A 24076-nucleotide genomic window follows, 5' to 3' on the forward strand; every position below is an offset into this window, starting at 1 on the left:
GTATTCCATGGTGTATATGTATCATATTTTCTGTATCCACCTTGCTGCTGATGGATACCTACATTGAGTCCATGACTTTGCTATCATGAATAGTGCTGCTGTGAACATATGAGTATATGCATCTTTATGGTAGAATGATTTATATTCTCTTGGGTATATACCATGAATGGGATTGCTGGGTCAAATGGTAGCTCCATTTTAAGTTCTTTGAGAAATCTCCAAACTGCTCTCCACACTGGCTGAACTCATTTTCTTTCCCACGAAGAGTGTATAAGTGTTCCCTTTCCATGGGAAAGAAAATCTTGCCAGCATCCATCTCGAAGTCTTGCCAGCATCCATTGTTTTTTGACTTCTTAGTAATAGCCATTCTGACTGGTGTGAAATGGTATCTCACTGTGTTTTTGATTTGCATTTCTCTGATGATTAGTGATGATGAGCATTTTTCATGTTTGTTGGGCACTTGTATGTCTTCTTTTGAGAAGTGTCTGTTCATGTCCTTTGCCCATTTTTAATGAGGTTATTTGTTTTTTGCTTGTTGATTTGTTTAAGTTCTTTACAGATTCTGGATATTAGACCTTTGTTGGATGCATAGTATGTGAATAATTTTCTTCCATTCTGTAGGTTGTCTATTTACTATGTTGATAGTTTCTTTCACTGTGTAAAGTCCTTGAGTTTAATTAGGTCCTACTTGTCAATTTTTGGTTTTCTTGCAATTGCTTTTGGGGACTTAGCCAAAAATTCTTTGCCAAGACCAACATTAAGAAGGTTATTTGCTAGGTTTTCTTCTAGGATTTTTAGACATTGAGATGTTACATTTAAATCTCTAACTTATCTTGAGTTAATTTTTGTATATTGTGAAAGATAAGTTTCTAGTTTCTTTCTTCTGCATATGGCTAGCCAGTTATTCCAGCAGAATTAATGGAATAGAGAGTCCTTTCTCCATTGCTTGTTTTTGTTGGCCATGCTGTAGGTGTGCAGCTTTATTTCTGAGTTTTCTATTATGTTCCATTGGTCTATGTGTCTGTTTTTGTCCCTGTAGTATGCTGTTTTGGTTACTGTAGTCCTATAGTATAGCTTGAAGTCAGGTGATGTGATGCCTCAGGTCTGGTTCTTTTTTGCTTAGGATTGCTTTGCCCGTTTGGGCTGTCTGTTCATTCCTTATGCATTTGAGAATAGTTTATTTCTAATAGGAATGTCATTGGTGGTTTGATAGGAATAGCATTGAATCTGTCAATTTATTTGGATACTATGGCCATTTTAATGATATTGTTTATTTCAGTCCATGAGCATGGAATCTTTCTCAATTCGTTTGTGTCATCTCAGATTTATTTGAGCAGCATTTGGTAGTTCTCCAGCAGCACATCAAAAAGTTAATTCACATGCCAGGTGCAGTGGCTCACGCCTGTAATCCCAGCACTTTGGGAGGTCAGGGTGGATGGATCGCCTGAGGTCAGGAGTTTGAGACCAGCCTGGCCAACATGGTGAAAGCTGTCTCTACTAAAAGTACAAAAATTTGCTGGGTGGTGGCGTGTGCCTGTAATCCCAGCTACTTGGGAGGCTGAGGCAGAAGAATGGCTTGAACCTGTGAGGCAGAAGTTGCAGCAAGCCAAGATCATGCCATTGCACTCCAGCCTGGGCGACAAGAGCAAACCTCCATGAAAACAAAACAAAACAAAGACGTAATTCACCACAATCAAATAGGCTTTATTCCTGGGATGCAAGGTTGGTTCAACATATGCAAATCAACTGATGTGATTCACCACATAAAAAGAATTAAAAGCAAAAACATACATCATCTCAACACACACAGAAAAAGCTTTTGATAAAATCCAGCATCCTTTCATGATAATAGTCCTCAACAGACTAGGCATCAAATGAACGTATCTCAAAATAATAACAGTCTTGTATGACAAACCCAAAGCCGATGTCATACTGAATGGGTAAAAGCTAGAAGCGTTCCCTTCAAGGATACAAAGTAAGGATGCCCACTCTCACCACTCCTATGCAACATAGTACTGGAAGTCCTAGCCAGAGCAGTCAGGCAAGGGAAAGGAATCCAAGGAATCCAAGTATGAAATGAAGTCAAACTATTTCTCTTCACTATCAATATCTACACTTAGAAAACCCTAAAGATTCTGGCAAAATGCTACTAGATCTGATAAACAATTTTAGCAAGGTTTCAGGATACAAAATCAATGTACAAAAATCAGTAGCATTTCTATACACCAATAATGCCCAGACTGAGAATCAAATGAAGAACACAATCCCATTTACAGTTGCCAAAAAGAAAGTGAAAGACCTGCTGGGAGCTATGGCTCATGCCTGTAATCCCAGCACTTTGGGCGGCCAGTGGGGGGTAATCACCTGAGGTCAGGAGTTCAAGACCAGCTTGGCTAACATGCTGAAACCCAGTCTTTACTAAAAATACAAAAAAAATTAGCCGAGTGTGGTGGCAGGTGCCTGTAATACCAGCTACTTGGGAGGCTGAGGCAGGAGAATTGCTTGAACCTGGGAGGTGGAGGTTGCAGTGAGCTGAGATCACACCACTGTACTCCTGCCTGGGTGACAGAGTGAGACTCCCCGCCACAACTCTCCCAAAAAAAAAGAAGGGAGGGAGGGAGGAAGGAAGGAAGGGAGAAATACCTAGAAATACCTAACCAAGGAGGTTAGAAATCTCAAAAAAATATTTTGTGTGTGTGTGGGTGAAGGTGCCATATAATGTATTATATTCCAAACTCAATAAATTAAACGTTAGTAACCCCTAAAATTAGCCTTTTATACTTTCTAGGGCTCATGCATGTGTTAATACTATATGTTTGTTTCTCATTTAAAATCTGTTCTCCAAGTTTTTCTGGCCCTATGTGTTGGTCCTCATGTTATGGAGTTGATACCATCAATAATAATTATCGACCAATCTTTGTCAAGTATTCAAAATGTGTCAATGTTCTTAGCATTTCAATTTTAAAATAATTCAGTGTTCACCTCTTATTAGAGTTGAGGAACATCACATTTTAAAACAAAAGCAAATCCCAATCAGTAATATTTCCAGGACTTGTGCTCAGAACGATGAAACTCACTGCCATGGTCACTGTTGTAGAAAATACTGCCTTCTGTTTCTGTACTTATATTCACCATCACTAAGCTTTTGTCACTGCACTCAGAACTTTACTATTTTTAGCACAAGAAATAATATTTCATAATTCTCATTTAGGGAAAAACTCAAAAGAAATGTGAAAGCAATATATCGGTTACTTTTGGTGTTTGGCTTGAATATACAGAGTTTATTAAAAAATGTACATTTCAGATGATATTTGCTAAATAACGCAACCCAATTTTGGTGTTATATGTGTGGGTAAAAATTGCTGGAGAAACTACCTTCTTATGTTATTTGTGTTTAAATATTATTTTTCTTATTTCTTTAATAGCATTTAGGAACTCTTTTACAAAATTTAATTCATAAACAATGTATCTCATTAGTCCTTTTAATACTTAAATTGTTCCAGATGTAGCCAATGAGAGCTCATTTAAGCTGACCTCTGGGCGCTTTTGCCATTTCCTTGTCAGTGTTTAAGCACTTCCGTACCTTCTGGCACAATATATAAAGGATATAAGGGAGAGGAGAAAATTCCTCATTACTAAGGAATGACAGTGAAAATGCAAAATGATTGATATAAATAGAAAGACATATTTTTCACAATTACTAAAGCAGTCATTGAACCACTCAAACATCATCAATCATTGGGTGAAAAACAGAAAATAGGATATTCACAACTTAAGTAATAAAACTTATCACCAGTGATAGGTCAGATGTAATTATGCAATAACAAGGAGATATTTATGTTAATACATCAATCATATCAATAAAATATTATACATATATTGATGTATGTTAATATCAGTAAGTTTTATGCAGGTGTAGCTAAATAATATCAGTCAGTTTATGCTTTATATAAAACTGTTAGATGTGCTCAAACAATGTATTTATACATGAATTTATTGTTTCCATATCTATATAACATCCCAAAACAGTAATTAAATATTAAGTCATGCAAACCTTTCACGAACACTGAAGAAATTGTAACAAATTGTTGATATCTGGGAAACTCATTGGTATGATAAATTTATATAATCACTTTTGTGTTTTATTATTTTGCAACTAAACCACTGAATCTACTACTTTCCAACTCATAAAGATCTGTTAAAATAGTGGCTTCTTGCCTTATAATTGTATTGCCCTCTTTTCATTTTTCATAAGCATCATTTAAAAGCCTACCTTCGCCTTTCCTGCAGTCTCATCTTAACTTAAATCATGCCCACTTTTTAACTGCCAAAGCAGCAACACTTTCTGCTTCATACTTGGTCTTTTTAACCTGTCTTGTTTCTGTGTGTGTGTGTGTGCGTGCACATGCAAAATAATATAGTATCATGTTTGAGGAAAGCACAGAAAAGCCTTAAACTGAGTTACATTTTCCAAAGTGCCTTTCCCAGAGCCTTGCTCTTAGGAAGTTCTGAACATTTGTGGAATGACACTGACATCTTTGTCATTATTATTAATTATTTTTAATAGTAGTAGTGGTATTGTGAAGCAAGCACATTCTTTTTTGGTTCTGATGAACATATATACTTCAGAAACACACACACATTGTCTCTTTCTCAGAAACACACTCACAAACTTATAAATGTATTTTATTAGAAGCACTTGCAATCTTATGTGGAACTCAGAAATGCTTCCCAAAATTACTTTTAGGTTTTATGAGTTTATTTTTGCTTATTTTCAAGCCTCTTCTATTTCCTGTAGTTTCTGACCTACCATATTCCTCATCACTCAAAGCAAATAATGTCACCCCCACTCCACCATGGGCACAGCTGGCAGGGGCTCCTCAGTTCCTGATAAATGCCTGGCAGTCTGGCATCTATTAAATAAATTCCCCTTTATTCATCTCATCTGATTACAGTGGAGCACATATCCCTATTTGGTCTCCATTTGTCCCAGCTTTTCTCTGAATCATATCCCCTCTTGGAGGCCCTATTTAATCTGTTAATGTTATGCTTTCCTCTAATCTTTATATTATTTATCTCACCTCACTTTTATTCCAGCTGTTATAAACATCTTTTCAAAACTCTCTTTAAACCTAAAATTAAAAACATTTTTGATCTCATATCCCCCTCCACTCATAGTCCTATTGTTGTTTGCTAAGCCAGTTTTTGAAATGACTTCATATGTCCCTGTGTATGTGTACATGTGTCTTAAGAAGTTGAAATAGAAATGGCAGTGCAGTTCTCCATCATCTTCTTTGATCCTCTCTGACTATCTTGTGGATTAAGTCATCTTGTAAAACTCCAGTTTGTCTTCTCTCTTAAAACTTCCCATGCAGCTCAAAAGCCTTCATCCTTGTTGTGCCCTGTAGGATCTTTCTAGGTGCTTATGCCAGTTCTTCCTTTTGTCCAGATGACTTTCCCTTGCGTTTTCAAAAGGAAGACAAATTCCCTTGCAATTTCTCGTCCTCTTGTCTGGTTAGTTGCTAATAATTTTTCAAGTAGATAGGATATCTCTTTTTGGATATCTTCCTTGAAATTCCAAAGTGTGTTACATTTCCCCTATGTGCTCTCATGCCAGTGATTAGATCATATAATAATTGTCTATTTATTTGTCTGTATTTCCCTCTATCATAAGGTTTATGAAATCAAGCGTCTTGTGTATTTTTTTTTAACCACATGCTTTCAAAATCTTACAGGAGCCCTGTCAGATGGAAGCTATTCACTAACCATTGATTAAATGAAATCTTAGCTATTGGCCTTCTCGCATAGGCTATTAAGTATAGTGTATTTCTGTGTCTGTGTGTGTGTGTGTCCTCAAACTATTCCTTGTGCTATGAAGGTTAAGAATATTGACAAAAGTATCCTCAGACATCAGCTTTTCATGAATATTTTGATTGCATTATTGCTTCTTTCAATTTTGGTATTAAAAATTCTAAATGTCATGGGTATTTAAAGGCATATTTATTCAGCACATTGTTGTAAATGATAGAAAGCCCCTGTCCTGTTTGTGCTAGATTTTGGTCTTTATTTTTATTAAAAGCTTCAGTGAATTGCTTTGGCTTTAAAAAATGTTTTTATACAGAATTCATGTAGGGTATTAACTGATTAATCCTTCTGCTAGAAGATTATGAAACTCTCAAATCTGAACAGAATTCAACAAATCCAGATTAATAGCATTTAAGCATTGGAAAGGTGGTTTCTCTTGGGAGCTTGGGCAATTATTTTCAACTCTGTACCCAAGTAACTCAAGCCATTAAGAAATGTCCTGCCTTTTAAATTCTTTCAGTCCAAAGAGATGACTGACAACTTTGCCTGCTTTTCATTACCCTTCATCGGATCAGCCTGTATTAACAGCCTAAAAGGAAATTGGAATTTAGTCTACGGCTAAGCATTTTGAAACATATTTAGTAACTGTCTTCGTCCATTTGGATGGCTGTAACAAAGTCACATCAATTGGGTTGCTTATGAACAACAGAAACATGTTCCTCATGGTGCTGGAGGCTGGGATGTCCAAGACTGGTGTCTAGTGAGGGCCTGCTTCCCGGTTCCTAGATGGCACCTTGGCCGTTTCCTCGCCGTGGTGGAAGGGATGAGGGGTCTCTCTCAGGCCTCTCCTATAAGGGCAGCAAGCCTAATCATGAAGGCTCTGCCCTCTTTACCTAATAAACTCCCCAGGGCCTCTCCTCCCCACAGCATCACCGTGGGGATTAGGATTTCCACACATCAGTCTTGGGAGAACACCAAAATTCTACCATGGCGGTTTCTCCCTCTCCCTTCAGAGGGAGCCCTTGGGAGTGCTCTTCATCAGCCCTTGGCATTGGGAGATGAACAGCAACATCTGCTCTACTGCTGTTTATTGTTGGCTTCTCCTGACCCCTCTTCCATATCCTCTCCCCTTGGGGATGTTTTCTTTTATGTAAAACACTAGTTTTGCCATTAAACTAACTGAAACATTAAGCTAACTCATTTCTGAGTAAGACACTCGAGAGAGAACACCACAGATCACTTCCGGTTCTATCTGCTACAAGACCGTTTCATTGACTTTTGTCGTGTGTGTGTGCATGCGCGCGCATGTGTATCTGCGTGTAAATATGTGTGCATGTGTGGGTGTCTGTGTGTGTCTATGTGTGTCTGTATGTATATGCATATGTATGTAAATGCATGTTTGTGTCTCAGTGTGCATGTGTGTGTGTCTGTGCAAATGTGTGTGTGCATGTATGTGCATGTGTGCGTGTTAATCTCAATTGCGTCCTCTTATTTAGAGTTGATGGCACTATTTCTGTCTTGTCAGGCTAGTGCTTAGCATTCCATTGACACCAAATGAAGTTAAACTGCAATTACTGCTACTTTTATTTGAAAATGATATTTACTATTGACTTTTGTCAATATTTTGTGACTTACATTGCTCCCTCCTGTGTTTCCAGCATTCTGAACTCTGGACCTGACAGTGTAAAGATCTGGACCATGTAAAGATTTGGCAGTTTTTAAAGTGCACAGTTTATCCTGGGCTTTAAACCTAATTGTAGCACATTTAATGAGTATAATGACCTAACAGCATGAGTGTGGTTTTCATAAACATGTCTGCGTAATGATAGACTCACTTCTAAAAAGAAATCTTCTAATCAATGTGAATTCCAGTTATTTGTCACATATCCTGATGTGGGACTGACATCCTGATGTGGGATTTTCTAGAAACATTTCTTGGCAAAAGCTTGTCTTGGGAGATTGTAAACAATGGAATGGGTATGTTTGTTTTGCTGTTGAAATTTCAGTTATTAGGGTCCACTTTCCTCGTCTCTAGGCAGAGGACTCTTCCCAACGTTCTCTGTATCTTCAGCTTCAGATTTACTGAAAATTTGGTGACAGTAGTTTGATATTTAATTGGACTTTATATTAGATTATGAGCACAGGAAGTTCATGCACAATGACGTTCTTATTTCACCATCTTCAGTCTAGGACAGAGATGTTCAGTGAAGATTTTTGCCCTGCGAAATTAATGAGGGAAAATAATCTATAAAATATTGTGTTGACATCATCTATAAAGTTCTGTAGCTGAAACACTGTGGATATTTTGTATTTGTCAATAAAATGTTTGCAATTTGCACTAATTGTGAAGAAAGCCAGTCCTAATTATGAACAATGTAAACTACAGAATGTATTTAAAGATCTAGAATATTATTACATAATATTAATCAGGGCACTTCAAATTAGTCTAGGAAACTATTGACAGTTGAAATGCTTGGAGGATCTGTTTCCAAGAAAAACAATAAAGACAAAACCTCTATTTTAAAATTTCAGATCACACTTTTCAAAGTAAATGCTCCTTAAATGTAATCCAGATTAACTTTTATTTAAAATTATTTCTCTCTCCTTGTAGCATCTTTACATATTGTAATTGGTTATTGAATACTAATAAACAAAAGAAGTTAGACCTTTGTTCATTCAATTTAGTTCCATGTTCTTCACATCTAAAATTTTTTGAACCCAATAATGGGGGGAAAGATTGTGCATACATACACAACTGGAAGTCAGTTCACTAATTTTGTTGTATGGCATGTTTGATTTCTATCCATAATTGAAGGAGCTTTAGTTTTCTTAGAATATAAAATAATGGAAATCAGATATGGATAAATTTGTATTTTCATTTACATAAGAATATATTGAATTCTTTTTGTATTTATGTGATAGAACTATATAAAATAAAATTTCTAATAAAATTTTTCTATTGTCTTAAAATTTTTAAGGTATAGTTGATATCTTAAAATTTATAGTTGATAAATAAAAATTATATATATGGTGTATGACATGCTTTATACATTGTGAAGTAGTTAAATCAAGCTTACTTAACTATCACCTGACATACTTACCATTTTTTGTTGTGAGAACATCTAAGATCCACACTGTTAGCATTTTGTAAGTATACATTATTATTAACTATAGTTACCATGCTGTACGGTAGATTTTGTGAGCCCGTTCATCCTGTCTAGCTGAAATTTTGAACCCTTTGACAAACATTAGTCTATTCCTGCACCCCTCCCTCCAGCCCTTGGCCACCACCATCCTACGTTAAGCATTTCCGAGTTTGATTTTTGTAGGTTCCACCTATGAGTGAGATCATGCAGGATTTGTCCCTCAGTGCCTGCCTTAGTTCACTTAGCATAGTGTTTTCCACATTCGTTCATGATGTCACAAATGTCAGGATTTCCTTCCTTTTTTAAGTATCGATGATATTCCACTGTACATCTACACTGCATTTTCATTATCCATTCTTTCATCGATGAGCACAAAGATTGATTTTATATCTTGGCTACTGTCAATATGCTGCAGTGCACATGGGAGTGCAGAGTTCTCCCCAAGATAGTGTTTTTATTTCCTCTGAACATATATCTAGAATTGGGATTGCTGGATCTTATGGCAGTTCTAGTTTTAATTTTTTGAGGAGCACTCAAACTGTTCAATTTAAACTTGCTATAACATTTTACATATTTTTTGTCTTTGAAAAATTTTTCAAAAACGAAAGAAAGCTGCATGAGATCCTAAGGGAGAATCTCCAACTTATTCAGTGATCAGTTAGCGATGTGTGTGATATAATCTGAAAAATCTCAAAGACTCAAGGGAAAAAAAAAAGAAGGAAAAGTGAGAGGGAGGGAAGGAGGGAGGGAGGAAAGGAAGGAAGGAAAGAAGGAAAGAAGGCGCCTTCTTCTGTGTCTGCAATGAAATATTCTTTCCTGGTGAATAATCTAAGTTACTTTTATATTGATACTGGGAGAAATAGTAACTTTCTTTCATTTTTTTTTCACTTTTTTTTTTTCTTAAATAGGAAGGAGGAAAGACCGTGCAGGCATTCAGCACTTAGGAAGTAATAAATAAGTAGCAATGTCAAAGAGATCTGAATGACTCATTTTAACCTTAGTAAAATTTTTGGTAAGGATCAATTCTGTCTGCATAATATGATACAGGCAAAATATTAGCCACTGCCTTATTTAATAATGTTATAAAGGAAAGAGGAAGATAAGATTAAGAAATGACTGAATGAGTTATGAAAACACACCATATGCTATTATAGCTGCCTAAAGAGGTCATGTGGGAAACACAGTAATTCCTGGAGTTTCTGACAATTCATATAAAAGATCATAGACCATTTTTAAATGATAAAGATGAATGGAATAAAAAACAAGTGCTTACTGTAACACATATAAAGAATTTGACAGTGAACAAAATAAGAATTTATTTTGAATCAGGAATATGAGGTGATTCATTTTGAATTATTTTGAATCAGGAATATAGTCCTATACTATAGGAAGTATAATATATGAAAATATGAGTGACTTTATGTTTATCTGATTCATTTCATAGTTATCCAAGGAAATACAACTTGCTTTCCTCATTTATATTTGACTAATTTATATTTGGCTTATAATGTTGCAAAAAATAATAATTTAGCATGTTTTCTATAAAATGACCTAGATATTATCAAATCACGGTTTCTCATCTCTTGTGTAATGAAAAAATAGGTGCTTTTTAGGAAACCTATCCTTTTGTGTGCCACCAGATAGTCACTTACTGTTACCATAATTACCTGAGGAGTTTGTGTAAATATGCAGTTTCCCGTATCATTTATTACTATGAACTATGCATTAGCTGTTAGTCTTGCTATTTACAATTATTATTGTTGTGACATCTGTATTAGAAGTGACAACACAGTTTCCAAAGGGACTTGAAGGGGTTATGATAGCTCCTGAATTGTATTGTAAATAGCATGGAGAGACAGCTTGCAGTTTTGAAAAGCACTATGCCATGCAATAGGCAATTATTTCATTTTGAAGTTCTGTTATTATATTTTCAAATGAAATGTGAATTACACTGTTTCTTCCTGTGTTTCTCATTATTAATTCATCATTTATCCTCCTTAGGTGATTATCATGGTTCATGTGTCATTCTTTGGCTTATATAATATACATAGCTGACATTATATATGGTGACAATTTGATATTTCTCATTATAATGGAATTATTTTCTTTGTATACTGTAAAGGAGGGTCCTGTATTTCGGGAAACAAATAATGAATTCTTATTTAACAAATAGAAACATGTCACTGAGCAGATTTTGCCATTAAATTCTGCCACACTTAGAATTTGAAACACTTGGAAGTAGCCCAGTTACCTTAATTTGATCATTACACGTTATATGCTTGTATCAAAATGTCGTATGTGCCCCATAAATATGTGTAACTATTATGTACCCATATAAATTAAAAATAAAATTCAGTTTAGCTCAACGCAATAAGACACACTATAAATTCAACTGCCTGCTATATACCAGGTCCTCTGTGAGGTAATTGGCAGGGTCTGTATCCTTGAGGAGTGTATGGCTTGGTATATAGATTTCCCACAGTCTGTCAGTTTATCTGTGCTCTATTTTCTGAGCTATGAGAAGCAGGGATGTGGCTGGATAGAGAAATAGAAGTTGAAAGATCTTAAAAATATTTCATATCTCATATGATATACAATCTTATATGATATACAATCTCATAAGATATATACAATGTAGGGCAATTTTAGGTTGCAAACTTAGATTAGGTATGTAGTAGTCATAGATTTGAAAAATTTATTGCGGCTGCATGGAAGATGGACTAGAGCAGAAAGAATTTAGAATATAAAGACAAACTTGAATACTACCAGAGAGATACAGCTCTGGATAAAAATGGAGATTTTTAAAAATAAAAGCGAAGGAGGAAATTGTGACACACTTCAGAGTAAGCTGCACCCGGATTTTATGACTACTTGGATATTTGGGACAAAGGAGGTGTGCGAGGAATTACATTTTGAAAATGATATCCTCTCTATCTGATATGCTAGGTCAGGGGAGAGGATGAAGATGGTGCTACTGAAGGAACCGCGGGTTTGCTTAGGAAGTGAATGACTTTGATATTGCTGATAGTGACTTCAGAGTAACATAAAGAGGAAGAATGACATGGAATGGCAACCAGCAACTGTGGGGTAAGCGCCCAAGGAGTCAGAACTAGAAATACAGATTTTTAAATATTTAGTGTGTGCTGAGTACTGATAATTTCTTAAAATAAGGAGATTTTACCTTATTTTATTTATTACTAGTAATTATTAGATTTATACAAGTTTAAATGCTTTTTATTCTCACCCTCCACTTCAATAATAAACTATATCAAATGCATATCATTTTAACTGTGTGTGTTTGCGCTGCAGGATAGGGAAAGGTAATTAAAAAATTCGTGGAGATGATAATTATGTTTTGTGTGTGTGTGTGTGTGTGTGGTTTTTATTTGAAAACTCGTATAATCTTTAACCTTCCCCGGGGGTGATCGGCGGCCGCCACCAAAGTGGCGCCGCAGACAGCCCAGGGGAGACTGACGTCATCCACTTGCTCATCATCCGCCGGAAGTCACAAACATCATGGGTCCCTGCGTGCTCATCTGGGGCCTGGTGCTGCTCGCCTACTTCCTGCCGGCACAGGCTGCCTTCGCCGGAGTCTGGGCGCTGCTGCCCCCGTGATCCCCTGCTGTGGGGATGCCGTGAACTTCGTGGCCGAAAATACAAAAGGGCAGGACACTAGAGGCCAGGAGGTTGGATAGGAGCCAGAGGCGGGTGGAGCGCGGCAAAGGCGCCGCCACTGTATCCGGTGCCACTGGCTACTGCAGCTGCGCCTTTAAGGACTGTTTGTGCGGACCCTTCCCCAGGAAGGCATCTGCGTCTGGGCCGCTCGCTCGGGTGCTCTTCAGCGTGGGCTCCAACCTTATCTCATCAGGGCCTACTTGAACCAAGTGCCCGATCTTCCTTACCCGCTGGGTATCCAGCCTTAGCGCGCACCAACTACAACTTCAACTTTCCACCCATCTCCACGGGGAAATTAATTTTGAAAAAACAGGCCACTGCCACCTCAGCATTATGATCTTTTCCCTCTGCTGACCAATCTGTATTTTGTGAACTTCACAAGAGGAATGGTGTGTACCCATTCCTTGGCATGTGCCAGTCTGGCCCCAGTCCAGGGGTCAGCAGGCGGGAAAACGGTTTAAGCAGGCTCTGAGGTGCTAGTCTTCCAGAAAGCAACGACTTCCCTTCGTTCACCCTTGCTGACCTCCCGGCTTTTCTCAGGTCCAGCCCCACGTAACTCTGGAAGCTAGGAGCTTCTGAGCTATCTTTGTTCATCTCATAGCCAAACAAGAGACCCCTTTGCAGGACTTGGATATAGGGATGCTGGAGCCAGGCAACTCTCTCCTTTTCTGGCCTGGCCCTGCTGGAGTGGGTGAGAACCAAACACCTTCCGTGCCAGTGGCCCTCAGGCCCACCTGTTTAGAGCTGAGGATGCCCTGGCCCTCCCTCTGTCATTTATTCTAGGACCTGTTGGTCCAGCACTGCCCATCTCACCCCCATGAGACCCACTCATTGTGGATCCCACCCCACCCTGCCCCTTTCTTCCCCACCCTGGAAACTCCCTCTGCTTAGTATCCAAGACTGTGAGGAAAGGCAGTAACATGGGGCCTGAATGGTGTGCGTGGGTGGGGAGGAGGGGGAAATGTATATATAGCCGTCTTCAGAAAGTTGTGTGGAAAAGATGCTGGTAAACGAGCAGAGAACAAAGCATAAGAAATTTTCATTAATTAAACATGTGGTTGTTGACTTTGAGTTAGGTGCTGGGGATAAAGCAGTCAGGTCCTGTTAAAGTTTTCGTTTTAGGGGAGGGGGCTCAGAGTAAATACTTAACAGTAAACAAAAAATAGATGAAGATAAATGCTGTAGAAGGATTTTTTGAAGTGTGGTACAGCCGGGCGCGGTGACTTGTGCCTGTAATCCCAGCACTTTGGGAGGCCGAGGCGGGTGGATCACCTGAGGTCGGGAGTTCGAGACCAGCCTGACCAATATAGAGAAACCCCGACTTTACTACAAATACAAAATTAGCCGGGTGTGGTGGCGCATGCCTGTAATTCCAGCTACTCGGGAGGCTGAGGTGGGAGAATCGCTTGAACCTGGGAGGCAGAGGTTGCAGTGAGCTGAGATCGTGCCATTGCACTCCAGCTTGGGCAACAAAAGCTCAACTCCATCTCAAAAAACAAAAAAAAAAGTGTGATTTCGGAGATGAAGGGCGACTCTTGTCGGAGGAGGCCGCCTGCTGGCTCCAGGCGATGAGCCACCGGTGGATCAGATAAGTGATTTCGGAGGTTAGGGAGACATTTGGTGCACTTGAGGAACAAAAATGAAGTGAATATGGTGGGTAGAATTGAATAACATGTTTGGAAAAGTCAGTGGGAGACTTGACTGACTAGGGCTTTGTAAGCCGTGGCACGTTGCTTGGATTTTATCTGCAGTTCTCTGAGAAGACACTGGACAGTATTAAGCAGGGATTTGACCGTCTCTGATTTATGAGTTTTTTTTTTTTTCTTTAGAGAACAATCTGGCTGCTGTGTTACAAGCGGGTGGGGGGTGGGGGTTGCAGGGAGAAGAGAGAAGAGGATCAGGGAGACCATTTAAGCTCTGGTGATATTACAGCTGAAAGAGATGTCTAATCAATAAATATCGAATGAGCGAGTGAGTGAATTGCCATTTGCTTCAGGAAAACTGTCGCTTGCTCTATTCAAATAGAGACTTGTTCTTGGCTGAGCCTGAAATATAGAGAAACTTTCAAATCACCTGATAACAGTTTGCCTCTACTCTCAGTGATGAATTCTGTTTTGCTCTCTTTTTTATTTCAAGTTTCAAGCAATCTGGTTTCTTATCCCCTAGCACAGTTACTTACTTTATAGTATTGTTTATGGAGTAATTATAAGTAGTAGTATTACTGTTCTAGTTTACATTTATCTCCTCAGCAGGGACTGTGATCATGCATTATCTCATATGATTTTCCCAAACAACCCTTTAGTTAGGTAATATACATATTTCCATTTTACTTATGAGAAAACTGAGACATAACCTCACCTAGGAAATAGTCCCTCCAATTCTTATTTAGGAAAAGCCAGGAAACTACTTAAAATACCTGTTTCACTTGAGGTTAAAGAGATATAATAAAAACAGGTGAGCCTACCAACGTATTTCAGGCCAGATTCTGAGTGTGAGCGCCGGGCCAGGTAAGGTTACTGCGCACACAATGAGGTTCCCTTCTTCCTCGCACTGTACCACTCTCCCGAGTGTCTTTATAAGGAAAATTTCCCCAGGAACCTGCAGACCTTAAAAGAAAAGGTGGCACATCATATTGTTGGTTTAGGGTCTCAGATTTCTGTGCTAAGTCGACTCCCTGGGCCCTCCTAGATTGCATGTGCCTTGGAGTTGTTAGCTGTTCATTGTTGCAATAGTTAGAAGGTGGCTTCCTCCTCCTCCCAGGTCTCTGGGCCACTCATCCCTAGTGCTCGCTGACACCCCCAAGAAAGGAAGTTCTCCAACTATTTCTAGAATCTTTTTCTTTGCCTTTCTTCCCAATCCCTCATCAGGAGAATTGAAAACACACACACATATACGCAAGCACGCACAGACATGCATACATACTTAATAAAAATATATTCATACACATAGACACACACACACACACGCGCACGCGTAGGATCTCATTATTTCTTTAAAGAAACATTTATTCTTCTTTTCATTTGTCCTCAGTCACAAAGTCTGGTCTAGAGGCAGACAAGTTATTCAATTCAAAAACTTCTTTATAAGAAACAAAGAATTTCAAACATAGGTCATTCATATCATGTTGTTGTATGTTCTGATTTTATCCATGGTGAAAAATCTCATACTATTTGAAACCTCTTCAAAGACAGTTGCTGGCATTCGCTTCCCTTGTTTCATAGCAGTGCTAATATGTAAGTTAGAGAGAAAAACGTATTTTATGTTTAGCTCATACGGTAAAATAAAAATGTTACAAGTATCAACTTGGTTGGGAAAAAAATGAATATTTTTAATTTTATGAAACTAGTATAACCCTGCCTTCCAAAGATGAGAGAGAAGTTGATACTTGCTGTTTCATTATAAATAGGCTTGCCAAGTGAAATATAGGAATACTGTTAAATTTGAATTTCAGGTAAACAATGAATAATTTTTGAAAATATTGAAAAATACAAATAAAATTTATTTGTACTTTTATTTATTAAATATGGCAACCCTGATTTTTAGACAATTTTAAGTGAAAATTTAAATATTAAAAAGATGTTAAAAGGCCCCATCAATTTATAAAATCACAATGGTGACATCATGTTCCCTTGTATTCCCCCCACTAGTTAGAGTGGTCCCTGTTAACTCAGACTCACCTGATTTCTTGCAGCCATTGAAGATCCCTACATATCAGCTGTATTTTCTATCTGGAGTCTGTCTTGCACCCAGCACTGTCAGTCTATGCCCTGGGGACAACTAGACCCTCACCATAGTGGCTTGCTGGCAGACCAATCCCATGTCCTTGCTAGGGCATATGCAGGGATTTTTGAATCCCTTCCATGTTACAATGTTGCTGAGGGAAAGAGACTCAAGACCACTATTTCATGTTCTTTCCCAACCAAATAATCTATGTAATGATTTTAAATGGCTTTGACCACATGTCTTGCTATGGGATCCACTGAAGGGAAACTGTCTCCTACGATTACAAATAGAAGCAGGATACGTTCCTTCTGTGCTGTCCCTCTTGCTTTTAGCTTTCTATCCACCCTATCTGGGTTTTTCTTTCACAGCCCTACTGGAAGTGCACACCTTTCCCCCATGCACACAGGCTTTTAAGACTCAGTGAAAATTCAAGAAAGTCAGCTTTCAGACACAGTCACACCTTTCTTTCCTTCTGTTGAAGCCAAAAATTATGGAAAGAAGCTTTATTAAAGTAGAATTTTTAGGAAATGAAAATACATTGCAAAATATTTTTAAATCCCTCCTATGTTAATATAGATTTTATTCTATGTGTGTCTTCGGTTAAGGGGGGGCTTCCTTCCTCCTTTCCTCCCTCTCCCCTTCTCTCACACTCTGCTTTTTGCTCTTTCTTCTTTCCTCTCCTTTCTTCTCCCTTTTTCTCCATCCCCCTTCCATTCTTCCTTTCTCTTTCATTTTCCTTTTTTGCTTTCCTTCTTGAAATCATGTGTGAACAATTATAAAAGCATCATGCCCCCTAAACATTGGAGAAGCAGAAAAGCTTTGAAAGATTGAATGACCCTGATGCTGAATTTTTCAGTTATAAGGCAACTCTTGCTTGCTTTATTCTAATATCAATAAGAATTGTTCGTTTGAGACTCATCAGAAAATGTGCTTAGATCTTTAAAATAAAAATTTTATCTATAAGCAATTTGCATTTGACTTTTGATACGGTTTGTACATGGCTTAATGTATTCCAAAGGACCATTCACTGGAAAATGTGTTGAAACTTCTTATAATGCCATTTTTCGATTTTGAACCAACTTATATACCACTCCCTGGGGAACCGCCAATGCCTGCTTTGGCAAGAAAATCTGTGGCCAAAGGAAAACTAAAATAGTTCAAAAGTTTTCCCAATGCAAAGTTTCACAGTCAGTATATTCAGAGCTACAATAATTCTTGTCAAAACAAAAATCAATTCAGGTTTGTAATTCTTGTTAACAAATGGAAATAGCCCCTTTAGAAGTCCTACAGCCTGTGATTTTAATTATCTATACCAAAAACTTGCAGTAAATTAAACAATGTCACAGAACGTAATGTTTTAACAATAATATATCCATTGTAGATACTTAAAAATTATTCATTTTAAAAATTTATGTTTTTGTATCACAAAAAATATAAAACCTGAACCAAACAATTATTCCACTTCCGAGTTCCAGAAGGGTACATTTTTGCATTGACTTTAACATATCAAGAAAAAGAACTCACTAAATCACTCCTGAAGGGATGATGTAGCTAATAAATACCAGTTATGTATTTTAGGAATTTAATCAACTGTAGCACAACAGAATAAGCATTTGTATAACATATTCCACCATAGTGGAAAAAAGAAAATGTGGTTCAGTAGAGAAGAATATTGGAATCTTACTTTCACAGAGTAAAGTTGGAAAAACAAAAGTATTGATCTTATCAGGAATAAGTAGTTTCCAAGGGCATGCAGTAACACTGAGCATTAGGATTGGATCCAGTGGAAATGCACTAATATTAATTACAAATTCCCACTTAGTATTTAGAAATGTTCCCATAATGAGACTGCAAAAAGTCAAGTAATTTGACATTAGAAGTATGAAACAAAAAATCGGAAAAAAAAAATCACAGAATTGGCAAATAGTTTAACCTTTGCAGAGAGAAATTCAGCATTTTCGGTGCTGCCAACCACTGCTGAACATACTTTCCTATGTGAACCCTCATTTAGATGGCCTGCCTTTACCTCGAACTGTGTTCCTGGAAATAAGAAAGCTCTATTTTTCCCGCCATCATCCCAAGCTATGTATCTTGAAAATTCATTGTTCATTTTCTATCTTGTTCATACATATCTTGAAAAGTCATTGTTCACTTTAGATATATCAGCTCTTCTAGTAAATATGCAACAACTATTCCTACTTGCTTTCACTAGAAAAAAAAATTTCATTCTATTAGACACAAGTTAACTTTCCAGTTTTACTAAACACACATTAAACAATATGAGGTACTTATCGTCGCTATCTAACTTTTTTTTATTATTTTTATTGTTTTAACTTTTATTTTTGATTTAAGGGGCACATGTGGAAGTTTGTTACCTGGGTATACTGCGTGATGCTGAAGTTTGGAGTCTGATTGATTGCGTCACCCTGGCAGTAAGCATAGTAGCCAATCATTTTTCAGCCCTTGCCGCTCTCCTTCCTACCCCTTCTCAACTCCAGTAGTCCCCAGTGTCTGCTGTTGCCATCTTTATATCCACGAGGCCTACGGGTGGTGGAGGTTCCACTTACTTTCAAATGAGAACATGGGGTATTTGGTTTTCTATTTCTGCGTTCATTCACTTGCTGCCCAACATTCTAAATGAAAGTCTTCACAGGCAGTTTTTTTGTGAGTTTATCATATATTATTTTTCCCTAGGATGTAAGAATGGGTTTTGTTTTCTGGATATACCGATATATGTGAATTTTTTCTACATGAAGAGTATACATAAGAGTAAAACATTTGCTAGGTATTCTAAACTCTTTGTCTAGTATTGAATGTCAGTGCCTGAGAACTCAGGAATTTTGTTTTTGTTTTCTCAAGAGCGGAAGAGAAATCAGAGGGATTCTTGGAAGGCATGCGTAATCATCACTTCATCAGCCAGGGTTCCCGGAGGAAATAGAAGGTGTTCTCAGAAGGAGGGATTAGAGAGGCCTTACTCTGGACAAGGCAGTTAATAGACAGGTTAGGACAACCAAAAAGAGGAGAAAGCAGGAGGTGACCTCTGCCACCACCAGGCCTACAGGAGGAGAGAAGGGATTGGTGACCCTCATTGGAGTTGACCTTGAGAAAGGGGCCACCCATCAGGAATCAGGCTTGAGGAGAAGAGATAGCAGGGAGCAGTTAGCAGAGCCGACTACGGCCTGCAGAGAGGGAGTGAGGGAATAAGCAGCGCTCCTCCTTGCTTCCTCTCATCTCTTGCTGGCACTTTCTTTTGTCAGAACCCAATTGGAAGCATGGAACGTTCTCCAGCAACCATGAAGACCAGCCTCCAGGACAGCAGGACAGAGAACAATGAGAGTGAAGGAATCTAAAGGGACCAGTAGAACTTAGAGTTCCCATGGTTATGTACACAGTAAAAGATTACTTGGATTAGTCAGGTGATATATGCTTTACCTGAGGTCTTAATTATGTGAGTGCTGTGCACAACCCCATCACTCATTTATAAAATAGGCTACTTGTAGCATAAAAATAGTATTATTTTTAAAGATAGATTTGGTATATGGATGACTGCATATTGTTGTGTGCTTTATATGACAATCCCATGGTGACAGTGCTGTTGGAAATACATATTTGCAGTTCGCAATACACTTTAGAACAACATTTATCTTTTGGGGGAGCCTATCAGCCCACAAGTGTGGAAGCAAGCTTTCAGATCCATTCTAAGCCCAAAGCATCAGTTCCACAGATTGCTGAGACACGTTTGTCCCATTGGAAGCTGCAGTGAGTTAGGATGTCACCTGGGAGCAAGTGGTCCTTAACTTTCATCATGATCAAAAAGGGTATGTTTTATATTTTTGATCAAATAAAACTATGTCTCTAATTGTATTTCTTTGTTTGCCATAGCAATGGAAAGCTTAAAGCAAGAGGGAGTCTAACTGTACCGTTCATTTTTTTCAATAGCTGTGACTTGAGTTTCTAAAACCCCCCAAAATATGAAGTCCTGATATGCAAATAAACAGTATTTATTCCTCCATTTCTCTAAAGCATTATTCATTTTATATTTAAATAGAAGCTAATGTATATTTAGTACAGGCTACTCTATGCATGTTTTAAAATTCAAAGATGACCCAATTCTTGTTTTTGGTTAGGTATACCATGACTCTATAGAAATTTCAAAGAAAAATTTTTGAACATTGATAACTTTTAAAGTGTTTTCCTGCATGATCAATATTCATTTATCAGTTTAATGGCCAAGATAACCTTACATATTAGCATGAATTTGACCTTAAAATCATGTTTTCATATCTGTCATCTTCCTTCTACATTTGGTTTATTTAAACCTAACTGTGAAAAGCACACTGCTGTAGTATTTGATCCTTTAGCTTCGATCTCATTTAGGCTGAATCTGTCATAAAATTTTTCAGTGGTGAATGCAATTAAAAAAAGTATTATCATGAACAAATGGTAAGGAAAACCTATATTGTCTTTCTTTTAAGCTACAGAAAATTACACTAATATTACCTTAAATTGAGCATTCAAGTATGAATGTTCATAGCACTGATAAATTAATCTATACTTCCCAAAATACATGGATATGCGTGTGTTTATTCTATACTCCCATTAGCTCAGTGTGGTGAAAGAGAGAAGAGGCTTTCCAAATCAGCTCTTTTGAGCACTAGACTTAACAATATTTCGTGCATAGTTTAAAAATCAGATTAGCAGTCTTATTTTAGCACAGGGCATTTGCTTGTTAAATTATATCAGCCATCATTTATTCTAAGGAATTTTCTTGCACGTTGAACATAAATCCATGTTTTAGGGCTTCAGTTTCTAATCTGACACCTATCTAATTTGGTTCCTCCTCCCCTCCCCTTCCTTTTCCTCTCTCCTCTCCTTTGTTTTATTTAAATCATTATTAGAAAGTAGTCACTTTAAACTTACTGCTTTATTTCCTAATCTAAAAAACATGGGAAAAAATAATGTTCTAGTTTCCTAACTACAACCTGCTCAGTCAATTTCATCATTTTCTTTGAGAAACAAATTCAATATATGCCATTGTAAGATTAGCGTTGTTTTCTGATTCTGATAATACACATTTATTTCATGATTTTTTATTGGAATAACTTTTAATTCACAGAAGAATCACAAAGATTGTACAGAGAGTTTACTATTTATCCAGTATCCTCTAAAGTTAACATCATCCATTGCCATGATACATTTATTAAAACTAAGAAACTAATGTTGGTACATTACTATTAACTAAACTCTGCACTTTATTTGGATATCATGGGCTTTGCCACTGATTTTTTTTTCTCTGTACCAGGATCCTATTTATGATACAAAATTGCACTTAATAGTTCTTAAATTTAGTACACGTTTTCAGTTACAGAAAAAGACTACCAGATTATAGTATAGATTTCAATTAAGATAAGACATAAATTAAGACCTTTTGGTATACATCTCATTTAGATATTTTGTCAGTTTCATTTTTGCTAAACTGTTTTTTTGAGTGCTCAGCACACTGAAGAATGCTTGCGTTGGGTGGTAAGGAAGCATGTAACTAAAAGATAAATGCATGTTGCCTGTTCTCAGGAACTAGTGGTTATTATAAACTAAAATAGAATAAACCAGGAAATAGGGTACATGCCAGAGGGAAGAGAGGAGTGGAGATATTAAGTTCATAGTGAACAAGTTTAGTCCTGAAGGATTCCAGTGAAAAGTTAGGAGAATAAAAATCAAAAGAAGAGTTCTTAGGTGACCCAGGGAGGATACAGTAACATGAGCTGGTATAAAAGCTAGCAACATGTGATACATTTTACAGTATGGGCTAGAGTAAGGGAAGAATGTGATTCCCATGCCTAGCCCTTGATATAAAAGGGATATTGAGTCAGTTAATATATCCCTTTATATGAAATGTAGAAGCATGTTTTGCAGGATTCTAGGATTACAGGAATACAACCTTTTCCTCAGCTTTTACTTTGCTGCAGATGTGTTTTCGGTAATATGGTCATCATAGTACACTTTTACAGGATTAATTGTGAGCTCTTTGGAAGGAACCAATTCATTAATAGAAGTTAATATTACATAACTTAAAATATTCTTCTCCAGGTAATCATTAACTTTGGCAAATTTTCACACACAAAAAAGAAATACACCTTGTCACCTGTGGTCTCAGTTGGAATGGAATTATAATTTCTTCCCATGAGCAGAAAAAAGGTATTTAATACTCTTAAGTTGAGATATAAAAATAATTGAGTGAATTGCTTAAAATTTCATAAAGTGCTTTGAATGAAAGATGCCACTAATATGATTAAACATTTCTTTTGCATCTGTTTAGTCTCTTGTGAGTGTGTGGTAGGGACCTGATTTTCATTTAATTATCAGAAGCGTTAATACATTTAGACGCAAATCAAGAGGGAACAAGTCAATTTCCAAACTTATTAGTAAATTGGCACACTCAAAACTCATTTATTTCTCCAGCATCTAAACTAATGAGGTGTTACAGCCTATTTGTTGACCTATTAACAAAACTGAATGCCTTTTTATTAGTCAAATATGCACTGCTTGAAATGGTAAAATAAATACGAGTTAGTAGTAGTGATAACTCAAAACAAGTTTAACTTTAAGATGCATGATAAATTTTAGTTTTTAAAAAATATCTTACGGACTCTGTATCATTTTAAATATCGTTATTGGTGTATAATTTAAAAGATTAAAGCTAATAAATGATACATGTGGGTAACTGTTTCTTTTTATTTCCCAAATGTCATCTAACTTTTGAGATGAAAAGTTTGCCACTCATTATGATATGATAAAATGAGTGTCCAAGATATAAATCTTGACTGTAATATTGGCAAGAACCAGATTTTGTATTTGCTACTTACATATCCCTGACTAAATTAATCTGTAGAAATGAGGTATCTAATGTATCTAAAATATTTCTAAAATATACCTAATATATTTTAAGATCTTCTAAAATATTTCTGTAGTCTTCTTCTGTAATTAATATTCTCTGAATTTACATCAAACTACTTACCCCTAGTGACGCATCTAATCTCTTTGAATTAAGATATGTTTGTCAGTTGAACAAAATGATATTGCATAATCTGTCTGTGTTTTGCTATTTGAAGGCATCTTGATGTAGTGAGAAATGTCTTACACACATGGAGAAGGAGATATGGAGATATGACTTTGATATGACTGAGGTCACGATACAGTGTGACGATTTTAAAATAGGCACAGATCTATAGGCTGAGGGACAACAATAATCCAGGTATGTGATATTGGTGAGGGCAGGTTTTACCGTTCAGGCAATGGAGATGGGTAGAAGATGTCCCATGTCAGGGAACTGTGCATAAGAAAGGCTCTGGAGGAACTTTCACATGATCGTGTGAAGAACTCACACATGGTCCTCAGATGACTGGATGGCCAGAGAAGCCCAATATCTCTACCTCTAAAGTGAGAAGTGAAAGAAAGAGATATTTGCCCTTCTCCCACTTCTCTTTAAATTCAGTGCCAGGCCAGGCACGGTGGCTGATGCCTGTAATCCCAGCACATTGGGGGGCCGAGGTGGGTGGATTACCTGAGATCAGGAGTTCAAGACCAGCCTGGCCAACATGGCAAAACCCTGTCTCTACTAAAAATACAAAAATTACCCAGGTGTGGTGGCTTATGCCTGTAATCCCAGGTACTCGGGAGGCTGAGGCAGGAGAATTGCTTGAACCCAGGAAGTGGAGGTTGCAGTGAGC

General features: G+C 37.3%; 1 protein-coding gene and 1 long non-coding RNA gene across 2 annotated transcripts in view; both read left to right on the forward strand.

The window, feature by feature from the left end:
- DOK6 (docking protein 6) overlaps positions 1 to 24076 on the forward strand; it is a 429154-nt gene that overhangs the window by 48558 nt on the left and 356520 nt on the right. The gene's annotated exons all lie outside the window — the stretch shown is intronic.
- LOC117062217 lies at positions 12802 to 14594 on the forward strand. Its single transcript, XR_004428265.1, has 2 exons — positions 12802 to 13015; positions 14456 to 14594. It is a non-coding gene; the product is annotated as an uncharacterized LOC117062217 (long non-coding RNA).

This window comes from Trachypithecus francoisi, unplaced genomic scaffold, assembly GCF_009764315.1.
Source record: "Trachypithecus francoisi isolate TF-2019V2 unplaced genomic scaffold, Tfra_2.0 Contig01474, whole genome shotgun sequence".
NCBI lineage: Eukaryota > Metazoa > Chordata > Mammalia > Primates > Cercopithecidae > Trachypithecus > Trachypithecus francoisi.